An 8392-nucleotide genomic window follows, 5' to 3' on the forward strand; every position below is an offset into this window, starting at 1 on the left:
AGGCAGGCGAATCTCTGTGAGTTCGAGACCAGCCTGGTCTACAGAGCTAGTTCCAGGACAGGCTCCAAAGCCACAGAGAAACCCTGTTTCGAAAAACCAAAAAAAAAAAAAAAAGATAGATATGCCCATGGGCAACTTTTCTAGACAATCCCTCACTGAGACTCTCCCCCAGGTGATTCTCAATTGCATCAAGTTGACAATTAGAACCAACCACCTTGTGCTGTTGCCGTGGGAAACCACTTGGTAGCTCTGCAGAAAGTTAAACTTAGAACTGTCATATGGCGCACTTCCCCCAAATAACTGGAAGCAGATACTAAAACAGACACTTTGTGCTAATGTTCACTGAAGCTTTATTCCCGGTAGCCAAAGAAGGGAAGACCACAAACGCCTGTCCATGAACAGGTGAGTAAAAGCAAGAGCATTACAGATATGTGTGAAGGGTAGCTTAACAAGAAGAGGAGTGGGATTCTGACACAAAGGCTACGTAAATCGCGCTGGCTTTCTATCATGGGAACAAAGAAAATTAGAAAATAAATTTACGAGATGAAAGATTCATTTATTTATTTATTTATATAACTTCTCCAGCGATGCACTTGCCTGGCACACAGGAAGCCCTACATTCTGCCCTTTGCCCTGAACACAGATTTCCCCATCTGCGGAGGAAAGGCGCTCCCTGCCTTCAACCACAGCTGCATAAGGAGACCAGTGAGGGAGATGGCACCGCCTATGCAGACCCCGTCTTGAGTAGCAGAGTGTCTCTACCCACAATTCCCCCTCACGGCCTACCTCCTCAAGGCCGTATTCCCAAGAAAGAAGCCCTGGCCTGTCCGCTACATAAGCCAGTGAGCCAGGAGTGGCTTCTGTCTGTTGGGTCTCTAGCGTTTTTATTTCCTCAAAGTGAGCTGAGATGAGGTGTTCAAATGCCTACCAACACCAGGTTCAGATTTGCCTACACCCATCTGTTGTAAACATCCTTCAGATAAACAGATTGGAACCTGTCTGTTTGCATACTGGGAAAACCTCTGCCGAGCATCTGCTAATGTGAGCTTAACTCCCAAACTGTGATGACCCTAAGTCATTCCACTGCCTCTGGGATTCTGTGACCTAGGGTGTCCCCCTCCAGGCTGCTGAGTCATATCACCCAGCCCTGCCAGCACTCAGCACTCCCTCAGTCCTAAAGGTCTCTTCTTCAGTGTGCTCCCCAACCTCTGGCAGTCTCCAGTCCAAGGGACCTCCTTATACTCTTCTCAAGTTTTTGAGTTCTACCGCCACCTTGTGGCGCATTTTCTTCTTGAACCCCAACCACAGCCCTGATTGAGATCTCTGAGTAGGACTTCATGGGGAACAGCCAGCAGGTAGGGGCAACTGGACAGTGGTCGTCCTGCAGGCAGTTGGCTGTGAGTCTAGACCTGGACTCAAGATACCTGAATCCTCATCTCTAAGAAAGGGCTAACGGAAGTACCTGTCGTGAGGTGCAGGGTGAGGATAGAATAGGTTGTCTACAGAAAGAGTCTGACCCAGAATAAGCACCCAAGAGGTGGAGCTGTGGTCTTCTGTGTGAATAAAAGAGTATTCGGGTTCTTCCAAGCTCATCGGGGCAGAGTTTCTTTAATACAGCCTCTGGATGCGTTTCAGTTCACTGGGCGCCGTTTCACAGGCACACACGGATGGACAAGATGTGGTGACAATCTGTCCAACGTAATAGCATGTTGAAAGAAAAGTTCATGCCAAACTCATAGGTTCAGATCACAACATGTGCAACCCTAGACGCTCCCAAAACAATACAGGCCGTTGTCATTGCCCTTGGTTGAAGACGGCAGACACTTTGGTGGCAGGACGTAGAAAAATGGAGCTGGAAGCAGGCCAGAACCATCTTCTCCACTGGGTAGCTTTCCTAGTGCTGCAGTTACTCCGGGGCCTCTAGGGAAGGGACATCATCAGTCGTCTTCCCTAGCAGCGTGTCCTCCATGCAACAATGCCAACTGTACCCAGGATGCGCCAACGGGCCAGGCGGAGGCAGTGCACATCTTTAGCCCCAGCACTCGGGAGGCAGAAGCAGGCGAATCTCTGAGATTGGGGGCAGCCTGGTCTATAGATAGAGTTCCAGAACAGCCCCAAGAAATCCTGTCTTGAAAAAAACAAAACAAAGAAACCAAACAGCAACAAAGAGATGTGCCAACTGCACAGTAGTGGCATGACTGTTAGTGGGGTAACCCACTGCTTTCTGATTGGATTTGATGCCCACTCCACGGGAGGGAATCCATGCCTGGTACTGGCCAAAAGCCCATAGCTGGGGAGGGCATAGGCTATAGTGGAAAACCTATCAACTTTGTTCTGCTAAATGGACATCGTTCTTGTCAAATGTAAATATGCCTTCTACAGATTTATGTTTGTGCCCATAGATGTGTGCTACTCTCAAGCTTAATTATAGAAGCTTACTTTCGCGGCGGGGAGTGGCTAATGCCAAGACATGCAACTAGTCACATGACCAAGACTAGGTCATCGTTGAATGTCCAGCCCTGAACAGGATGTCTTCATCCACCCGCCCTAAAAGGCTCTGAGGGGTCATGGGAGAGTGGCTGGGAGGAATGTAAGAGCTGGAAGGCAAGGAGGAGCTCTGTGAAATTATGTCCCCTGGACACAGCATGACGACATGGCTAATGCCCTCAGGAACTCACAGCGGCTGTGCTTACCTACACAAGACCTGCACAGACAGAGCCCATCAACACGTCATTCTTGGAAGAAGGGCTTGTAAGGCGCCCCCTTAGCTAAAGAGCTGTCCAGTTAGTGCTGCTGGGGGAGGGGGAGTCAGTCTTCTTTGGGGTGTAGTCACTGGTAATTTGCCCATGGTCCAATAAATAACCCCAAACCCAAAATCAAAGAAATCATAAACTATTAAAAGTAAAATAATAATAATAATAACAGCAACAATTAAGATCTGGGGAAATGACTCAGTTGGTGAAATACTTTGCCTAGAAAAAAAGAGGACCAGAGCCCATGCACAGAGAACTGGCCATGGTAAGGCAGTGTGAACACACAACTCTCGCCTCCAAGGGGAGAAGTGACTGCTTATTCTGAAGCTAAATATGAGTGACCATGGCCTAGAACACAGGTTCAGGTTACCCCGAGTTCCATATTCCAATATGGTAACCATTCCATGAAGTTTATTTTTTCTTATTAATACAGTATTTTGTTTTCTCCCTGTCAAACCCAGAGCCAAGCACTTTTCCCAGACTTCCTGGGGAGGTACAGGAAAAGGAACATACAGGGCAGACAGGACACAAAAGAACTATGGGAGGGAGACAGCTGTTCATGTGGTCAAGAGGATGAGAAAGGCCACCATTAGATAAAAGAGCCCCACGGCCTCTGTGAGGGAAAAGCCCAGAATCGCATAGAAGAGCTGTTGCTTCAGAGACAAGTTCCTGGCATAACCAACGAGAACCAATGATGAGGCTCCCCCAAAACAGTCCCAATCCCAGCCCCAGAGCTAACCATCCCAACTGCAACCAATGAACTTGGTGACTGTGTCGATGTCCCTGGTAATGACACTGGTTTGAAAACGGTGGCTAGGGATGAGTGAGGTCAGAGGACAAGGGACTGCCAAGCTGCTGAGGACCTCATCTGTCCACATCTGTAATCAGTTCAGCTCCACTGCAGACAGCAGATAACTCAGCACCTGGGAGGCACTCCTGATCGAGGAACTGGTGGAGATGAACTTGGAGCAGACAAACATTTTCACAGGTGAGGGACCAAGGCAGGAGAACTGCTCCCAGGATAGAGAAGACAGAGGGGGCCAGGTCCGGAAAGTGTTTATAGTAACAAACAGGACAAAGACGGTCCATCAAGACATTCACACGGACATTGGTGGAGACATTACAGGAGAACAGCGACCTCTCGGCTGGAGGCTCCAGATGCTATCTGATGACAGTCCTAACCTTCTGACCAGCAGAAACTGGTTTTGTCAGTTAATACATTCCAGAAGGTTTCACCTGGTAGTCACAGGAGGCTAGGTCAGACTCAGAACAGCAAGGAAAGGCTATTGGGAGGGAGGGGGAGGCGGTTAGAGATGGCTCAAGAGAAACTGTAATTTGGCTGTGGACCTGTAACATCCCAACCTCTCCATGGGCACTGGGCTTAACTCATCCATGGATAGAACAGTTTCTGTTTGGTGCCTTTTATCAGCAGATATCCCTAGGGCTCAGCGCATAGCAAACCAATGAGAGGCCCTGTCATGATGGTGCCTGAGGGAATGACAGCCCTCTGGCCTCCTCAAATGCCTGCAATCTGCACCTTCCCCTCACACAAACTCTTTCTCTTTGTTGTTGTTGTTGTTTGGAGACAAAATTTCACTATGTAGCCCAGACTCACCCCAAACTTCCAATCTTCCAGCCTCTACCTCCCAAGTTGGAGGAATGGATGTACTAGCAAGGCGGGGCAAGCAGGCAAAGAGCAAGAGTTTCTTCTCCCATATCCTATATGTGCTATAACAAATAAAACTTGCCTGAGTGTTGAGTGAGCCACTAGTTATCCATAGAGGCCAGGCAGTGGTGGCACACCCCTTTAATATCAGTACTTGGAAGGCGGAGACAGACGGACCTCTGTAAATTTAATGCCACCCTGGGCTACACAAAATTGATCCAGTCTCTCAAGGAGAAACATTGAGGTGGTGGTGGCTCACACTTTTAACCCCAGTACTTGGGAGTCACATGCTTTTAATCCCAGCACTAGGGAGGAGTGTACAGGAAGGGATATGGCTGGGCAGAGAGAGGAATATAAGGTGGGAGGAGACAGGCGCTCAGGGCATTCAGTCTGAGGACTTGTACCGATAGGACACCCCGTTCCATCCTAGGATTTCATGGAGGTAAGAACTAGTGGCTGGCTGCTCTGCCTCTCTGATCTTTTGGTTTTCACCCCTAACATCTGACTCTGGGATTTTATTATTAAGACCAATTAGAATTTGTGCAACAATACCCTTATATAGCCTCCCAACAGTGTGTGGCCCAGATTAAAGGTGTGTCCTCCTGTTTCAAGATCAGGATTAAAGGAGTGTATCTCCCTACCTCAAGATCCAGATCAAAAGCCTGTGCCTTCTTGCCTCGAGATCCAGATCAGAGGTGTGTCTTCCAGTCTCAAAGGTTTGGACTAGAGGAGGATTCGCCCACTTCAAACCCAGCAGAAATTATCTCACAGGTGTGCCCTCTCCACCTGGATCGGAGCTCATTCCAGGTGTAGTGAACTTGACAACAAAGAATAGCCGTCACCACGTACAAAGCTGAACACCTGAGCTCAGATGCCTAAAGGAAGGAGTTGGAGGAGGCTGCTGGTGACAGGAATCCAAAGGCCAGCTAGCCTGGCTCACACAGTGGCCAAGAGATCCTGTCTCAAACAAGGCAGAGGCATGAAGACCTGAGGGTTGCTTGTCCTTGGACCTTCACCAGTGTTTCAGGACACAGGCATGCCTACTCCCCTGCACCCTCCCCACACGAAGCAATCTTTATAGATTTTAATTTACCCAACTAAAAGTCTCCTTGTAGTGGCAAAAATACGGACACACTAACACCCCGTACATGCTAGAGATTCAGGGAAAGAGGCAATGAGATGGCTCATGGCTCAGCAGGTAAGGGTGAGCCCCAGAGTCCATGGTAGGAGAGAACTGATTCTGAAAGTTGTCCTCTGACGTCCCCACATACCACCACCACACACACACACACACACACACACACACACACACACACACACACTCACGAGAAGGGAGGGGGATACAACCCTAGTAATGGTTAAGTCTCCAGTTGAGTTCCAGTCAGTGCACATACATGGGGGAGGTGGAAAAGCACTAGGCACCATCTTTGGTGCTTGCACAGGGATACGGATAGTTTCTGTTCTCCTCATCCAGGGAGGGGGCAGCAGGAAGGAGCTGTCTGAGCGGATAAGAAAAATGAGCTCAACATTTCGGTTTCTGAACCTCAGCCTCGGGGTCGTTCTGGTCTCATGGCTGGGTAGCTCCTCACTGCGGTGGTTGTCCTTCCACAGTCATGGTAACAGCAGTTCGGGCTCCCACCCACTGGGTACCTTAGCAATAGCCCTCAACTGATGGATGAAATAATCATAGACATTAAAATAAGTCCTCTTGAACAGTGATTCTCAACCTATGGGTTGGATGACATGTTCAAAGGGCTTGCATATCATGTATTTATATTATGGTTCATAACAGTAGCGAAATTACAGTTATGAAGTAGCAACAAAAGTAATTTGACGGTTGGGGGTTACCACAACACAAGGAACTGTATTAAAGGGTCACAGCATTAGGAAGGTCGAGAACCCACTGCCTTATGGGCAAACAGTCTATGTTGAACTCTGAACAATATTAACCACTATTTTCCTGCTGAGTAAAATCTTTAAAAAGTTTCAAAAGAGTGGTGGCTGGAGAGATGGCTCAGAGGAATAGAGCACTGGCTGCTCTTCCAGAGGTCCTGAGTTCAATTCCCAGCAACCACATGGTGCCTCACAACCATCTGTAATAAGATCTGGTGTCCTCTTCTCTACTGCAGGATACATGAAGGAAGAAACCTATATACATAATAAATAAAAATCTTTATAAAAAAAAGTTTCAAAAGAGTCAACCTGGCTTAAGTAAGTCAACTGCACCCTCGAGCAAAGTGCAATGTTTACTGGAACACAAAAATAGTGGGCACCTCAAAAGGTAACAATTCGTAATGGGCACCCCAAAAGTAGAAGTTTATAGTAGCTGGCATGCAACCAAAAGTTGTCAGGCATGGAAAGAGGCAGGAAAATTTGTAAACCAATAAAAACAGATTCAGAAATAAGACATGACAGAATTAACAGATAATGACATTAAATATATATTTAGGGGCTGGAGTGATGGTTTGGTGGTTAAGAGCACCTGCTGCTCTTTGAGAAGATCCAGGCTCAGTTCCCAGCACCCGTACAGTGGCTCACAACCATCCATAACTAACTCTAGTCCCAGGGGCTCTAATACCCCCAGGTACTGCATGTATATGGTGCATATGTGTGCATGCAGGTGAAACCCTCACACATAAAATATGTAAACTAAAAACTGCTTAAAGATATACTTATACTTGATGATATCTATTTATCCATCTATCTATGTAGATATATACTATAATACACTCAACATGTTCCAGAAGACAGGAAAGATTCAGTATCTTAAAGGAAGACATGGAAGCATAAGAAAAGGCATTTGAGAAACATTCCAAATGAAAGCCTGAGATAAAATCCCAAGAAAACAGGACAAGCGCCAGTTATACAGTGCAGAGGAAATGAACGTGGCCTGAAGTTAAAAAATAGACACTGTCGGAATGGAGCTGAGAAAAGCTGGAGAGTGTGGCACAGAGCTGTGAAACCTGTGTTCTCGTGCACATTTAAACTGGAATCTTCAAAGGAAGGGAGGTTTTTGGTTTTTGTTTTTTGTTTTTTTTTTTTTTAGTTATTTCTTCAAAACAAAAAAACCTCCCAACTTTGGTGAAAATATAAATCCTTAGCCCCTGTAAGTTCAACAAACCCCAAAGACAAGAAGATATAAGAAAATGAAGCCAAGGACATGACGGCCAAATTGCTTAAAAGGGGCCATCACAAAGACACACTAATGCAGCCCGAGTAAAGAGAGGCACTGTAAATTCAAAGAAGCAAAGAGAACATAGGAGCAGGAGAAGGAAAAGGCAGACCTATCAACCGAGAACTCTGTAACTAACAAAATATGTTTTTCCAGTGAAGGCATAATACAGACGTCTCAGGGCACACTGAGCAGGATGGCTTCATGAGCAGCAGATGTGTCCTGCAAGAATGTGGCTTCCTGCCTTCCACACGGAAGAGAATCGGAACCAGGAGACGGTCCCCATGCCTGGAAACTGGGGAAGAGAAGTAGGAAGTGTGATGCTAAATGACATACAAAGTTCCACGTTGTTTAAAGTTCTCCAAAGTAGAAGTGGATGTTTAAAGCAAAAATAAAAGTATAGTATCATGTTTATGACATATGTATAATAAAGTTGTACAACATTAGCCCAAAGGCCAGGAGACAGGAAATGAATGCCCGGTTTTATGGAGCTATTTTACCAAACACCAAGTGGCATAAACACTGTTTTAAGTCAGGCTATTATAGACTACAATGCATATTGCAAACCTTGAGGCATCCACTAAAAAAAAAAATCCAGACTCAAAACTAATAAGGGTAGAATTATGAGAAAACTGGATGATAAAACCATAAATGCTCAGTTGATCTAAGAGGAGACAGAAGGCAGGAAAAGGTTCACAAAAAAAGAGATGAGGGGGCTGGAGAGATGGCTCAGTGGTTAAGAGCATTGCCTGCTCTTCCAAAGGTCCTGAGTTCAATTCCCAGCAACCACATGGTGGCTCA

General features: G+C 46.4%; 1 pseudogene; it reads right to left on the minus strand.

Moving 5' to 3' along the window:
* Positions 1 to 3310: 3310 nt before the first annotated feature.
* Positions 3311 to 3786, minus strand: LOC101984099 (annotated as a pseudogene).
* Between the last annotated feature and the right edge of the window lie 4606 nt (positions 3787 to 8392).

This window comes from Microtus ochrogaster, chromosome 16 (assembly GCF_000317375.1).
Source record: "Microtus ochrogaster isolate Prairie Vole_2 chromosome 16, MicOch1.0, whole genome shotgun sequence".
Taxonomy (NCBI): domain Eukaryota; kingdom Metazoa; phylum Chordata; class Mammalia; order Rodentia; family Cricetidae; genus Microtus; species Microtus ochrogaster.